This window comes from Ictalurus furcatus, chromosome 7, assembly GCF_023375685.1.
Source record: "Ictalurus furcatus strain D&B chromosome 7, Billie_1.0, whole genome shotgun sequence".
Lineage (NCBI taxonomy): Eukaryota > Metazoa > Chordata > Actinopteri > Siluriformes > Ictaluridae > Ictalurus > Ictalurus furcatus.
In genome coordinates this window covers 3,772,127-3,777,343 of record NC_071261.1, presented here as the reverse complement: position 1 = coordinate 3,777,343, position 5,217 = coordinate 3,772,127, and positions in this window count along the sequence as shown.

The following is a 5,217-nucleotide window of genomic DNA, read 5'->3' as shown; positions in this document are numbered from 1 at the left end:
AGTTAACAGATTACACTGTGAGGAGCACAGTCTGTGATTTGGGGTGTAAGGAATTAATAAGCAGACAAGTAATGAAGAGCCAAACCATGTAATGCTTTGTATGTCAGCATCATAATTTTAAAATCAACACGGAACCTGACCGGGAGCCAGTGCAAGGACTCCAGAACAGGAGTAATATGATTGTATTTCCTGGTCCCAGTCGGGATCCTCACAGCAGAGTTTTGAACATATTGGAGTTTATTGATTGTGGATTTAGAAACTCTGACGGTAATCCAGCCGAGTGACAACAAATGAGTTTATCAGTTTTTCAGCTACAGAGAAGTTTAGCATAGGGTGCAGTCTTGCTATATTTCTGAGGTGAAAAAAGGATGCTCAACAGTGCTCTGTACAAAAGAATCAAATGTAAGACCGGTATCAAAAATTACTCCAAGGTTCCTCATTTTACTTTGAGTCTCTAGAACAGAGCCATCAACAAATAAAGACAGTGGACCAGGTTTGAGAATTTGCTGACGGGACCCTATAAGCATAACTTTGGTTTTACTGACATTCAGGCACAGAAAATTATTATTCATCCACGTTTTTATCACAGAAATACAATCAGAAAGAAAACAGTCATCAAGGTTTTCACCAGATTCTGAGTGAATGTAGATTTGGCTTTCGTCAGCATAAAAGTGATAATGGAGGCCGAGCGATCGCAGCAAATGCCCAAGTGGAGACAAATAAATATGAAAAAGTAAAGGGCCTATTACTGAAACCTAAGGAACACGAGCGAGCACAGAGCTAGTGTCAGACCTGTAACCACCCATAGAAATAATTCATACTTACCTGATATTTATTCTTTATCATGGCTCATGCCAAATGGGCGGAGCTTCAGCTTTATAAGCGGGCCACTACCATACATGCGGGCGCTGATGGAAAGTCCGATTCATTTCCGCAAACCGGTTCTTTCTGACAGTTTGTTTCAATGAACCGGTTCATCGGTTCCTTTACGTCGTCAAGCAATGGCGTCACTACATATTCCTTTTCTAACAACTCAGTGTCATGTTGTATCAATGAAACTGCTGGCCCAAATTTAGCCTATTACTCAAAGACACTTAAAATTCAACATAGAAGCAAATACTCACACCTGTGAACCCAGTTGGAGATAGAAAAAAAGACACCAACCATGAGTGAGAAGAAGCAAGGGTCCAGATTTATTGGTTCCGTTCCACCACACGAGATCCACACCGATGAGAATTCTCAGAAGTGATCTTACACCTGGAGCTCAAGCTCCAGTATTTATACTGTATTTACACAGTAAATAACCAATATATCTTAGAAAGACTATGATATCAATACCAATAGGGTTAACAAAGAGCTCATCTACATTACCATGATGTTTAAAAAGAGGCTTATCAAATTTACCATTATGTTTTGAACGAGAACTTTCTGACTACCATTAGGATTGAAAGTGGGAGAGAGAGAAAACAATTTAGAGAGACCTTGGTCTCACTTTTATCTCGCGGGGGGTCAACTTGACTCAGCTACCCTTATAAATGGCTCCTCATGGTTTTCTCTTAAAATTAAGGCCCCCATCTACACCACGCCTGACCCTTCCTCGCGAGACAAGAATCTTCACCATCTGAATTATGAGTAAGTTTCTTTTGCATTTTTCTGTATTTCTGGTTTATAATTTACTTTCATATTTGCTCTATATCTCTATTTTATATATGGTTATACTGCTTGCAAATGGTTTACTGTACTCCCTACTTCATAATATCATTATCTTATCCTTCTAATATCCTACATATCCTACTACTCTTTATATTACCCTTATAATATCTTAATACTCCTTTTTATTATTCTTATAAAGTTATAATGTTATGTGTGTGTGTGTGTGTGAGAGAGAGAGAGAGACAGAGAGAGTGTGTGTGTGTGTGTGTGTGTGTGGGTGTTATGTCTGCACGCCTGCCCTTGACTGTACGAGAGTGTGTGTGTTTCTCAGCCTGCACTCCTCAGCTCTTATATTTCTCTGTGACTAATAAACCATAGTGTGTTACTCTTAAAGATCTTAAAGTGTGAATCCAATTCGTCAATATCCGCCTAATACCGCTTCTGTGTGTCTAGGTGCCCGTCGTCATTTTTCCTTCTCTCCTTTACTGGAGGGGCTGGATTTGGATCTGAACGCTCACTATCAGCTCGCGCATCTCACCGCTGACATCATGGTGCTACTTAACGTTCTTCGCAGCACCCCCTCTGGAAATGGAAATGCGGGGTCCCCCCCCCTCTCAGATACAGAATCCACCCCGTGAATGTGTGTATTGACGCCTCTACACAGACAGACCCTCCGCCTGACCCTCCCTCCAGCTTTCAGTCAGAGGATGATGTCACCTTCTCTGATCTGGGCTCTGACCATTCTTCCCTCTTCTCACCTGTCAGTCCGCCGTACTCTCAGTGTTCTCCTTATTTCACCCTTGCTGACTATCCCATGTCCCCAGGATGCACCCCATTTTCTTCCCCCTACCACTCTCCTCAAGATTACGCACCCACCAGTCCTGTGAATTTTCAATAAAATGACATATTACTCATACTAGGCCTCCCTCATATTTATTTCATGTCATTTTTATCCACAACAAAACCTTCAAATAAAGTCATTTGTGTGAACGCATATTGCTGATTATTGCCTTTTATTCACTTAAGTTGATGGTGTTTGTGGTCACAGTTTCATTCGCTGATCCTTCATATCAGATTCGACAGACCAATATTGAGTAGCGTACATCTTGGATAAGTTTCCTACATTAAAGTTTTACACCTACAGCACACATTACAGACATTGATAAACAAACATGGATATGTTCTATGTGTCTAAAGTATAAGGAAAGAATAAACTAGTCTTATAAACTCCACGATTTAGCTTCAGCTTAGATAGAAAGGTTTTTCCATATTTTAATAAGAATGTACTTAATGTAACTAGTCATAAGCATATTTCCAGTACGTTTTGTTTGTTATTTAAAAAAACAACAACTTTCATTTCCCATCAGGCTCGTTCAAGTCATGTGCATAGTGTCAGCAACTCACTCGTCTGAATCCTCTGCAAACTTCAACAGTTAGTTGAACCGGCTCATACGGTACTTTTCGAGTCGAATATAATGAAAAATCAACTCTGCCTGTAGGTTTGATTTGACCTAGTGTAGTCTCCAACTTGTTCATTTCGAACTGGGTCTCAGGCTCGTGGCAGACACCCTGGATCGTCATTATAGGCTACTATGTTGGTGTCGATGCATAAAGTGAAGCATCATTGAACAGCATCCATTAAGTCTAATGACAAATGTAATCACAAGTTCACAACTGGGAAACAAATATATTTAGGTTTAATAGGAACGTTGTAGAGTAAAATGCCTACTTCAAATTCTCAAGACCTTAGTTTGCACATATTTTTAAATAAATAAAAAATAACAGAAACAAACATCTGTCAGTTTATAAATGTTTCATTCCACTACTGCCATTAACGTCACAGCACATAGCGGGTCCTCAGTAATCCTCCGCAAACTTCGACAGTTAGATGAACCTGTTCATTCGGTTCTTTTTGAGTTGGACATGGTGCAGAGCATGCTACTCCAGCTGTGTCTTCATCATCAAGCCAGAATTAAAGTTCGATTCAGTGAACCGGCTTGACTGATTACTTCTTGAGAACCAGCTCAAAAGAACGATTCTTTCAAGAACTGGCCATCACTACATGCGGGGGTTAGTTTGCTGGTTCATGTGGAGTTAGATGTGAGAGTAGAGTAGTGTTGTCAAAAGTAGTAATATTGAGAACTTTTTTGAAAAAGCAATCCAGTCTAATTATAAAATTATTATTATATAATTAGTATTTTATATATATATATATATATATATATATATATATATATATATATATATATATATATATGTATATATTATATGTGTGTGTGTATATATATATATATATATATGTATATATATATATATATATATATATATATATATATATATATATATATATGCCCTGCGATGGACTGGCACCAGGGTGTACCCATCCTTGTGCCCGATGCTCCCTGGGATAGGCTCCAGGTTCCCCGCGACCCTGAAAACGAGTAAGCGGTAGAAGATGGATTGATGGATATATATATATATATATATATATATATATATATATATATATATATATATATATATATATATATAGTAGATATTCATTTTTCTTTTCACCATTGTGTAAATATTTTTTTTTTCTTTGTTTAGCCTGAGAATGTGAAATGATGGATCAGCAGTACAAAATCAGTTTAGCACCTCCTGTCTCTTTCTCACTGTTTAACTCACACTGCTGAGAAAAGCAAAACACCACAACTGCTTTAAAGCTCAGTGATGATCAGAGTGGGAAATGTTCACTCAGTCAGAATAGAGGCAGTTAAACAGCTCCTAAACAGAACCAGAATTATTGTTAACAGTAAATAAAATGAAAAGTCTAGCCACTATAGTATGGAGACAATAGGACAAAGCCACAACATACACCCCATCAATAGTAAAGTGATTGTGTGGGAAAACGAACCTACAGAGCCCCCTAGTGTCAAGTAAGAAAGAAAAAAACAGCCATGTGTAAACCGTGCTCTCAGATTCGTAATCCGTGCCCTTATTATACCCCGAGCAAAGCCAATAGATTGATTCACATATCCTACCCCCCCCCCCCCCCCCCCCCCCCCCCCCCCACACACACACACGTATATAAAGATGTCATTGATTTTGGGAAGACACTGTCACTGTCTGTCTATGAAGCTCTCTGGAACTACCTGTGCAGTAGTTTTAATCGCACCACCGTCCAACCAATCAGAATCCAGTATTGAGACTGAGAATTTTATAATACAACATGATCAACTTTGTATTCTGCTTACATGGGACTGCTCCCGGAGATATACTGTTGTATAATAATTAAAGTATTAATGTTTTATTATAGAAACTTGGCAAATCAAATTTCACCTGGCCATTGGACTATGTCCTTACTGAGAGACTGTGAGGTACAGCTTTTAACTTCTTTGCATGTAAACCATTATTATCAGCAGTGGAGTGTCATCATATACTACATTCACAGTACACTATAGACTGTATGTACAGTATCTGGTCTTATTCCACTCTTAATTAACAGGGACACCACTTCAGCTTGGAGGGACGGACTGTGGGATATTCATGTTGATGGTAAGTGGTCATATAATTGCTATACCA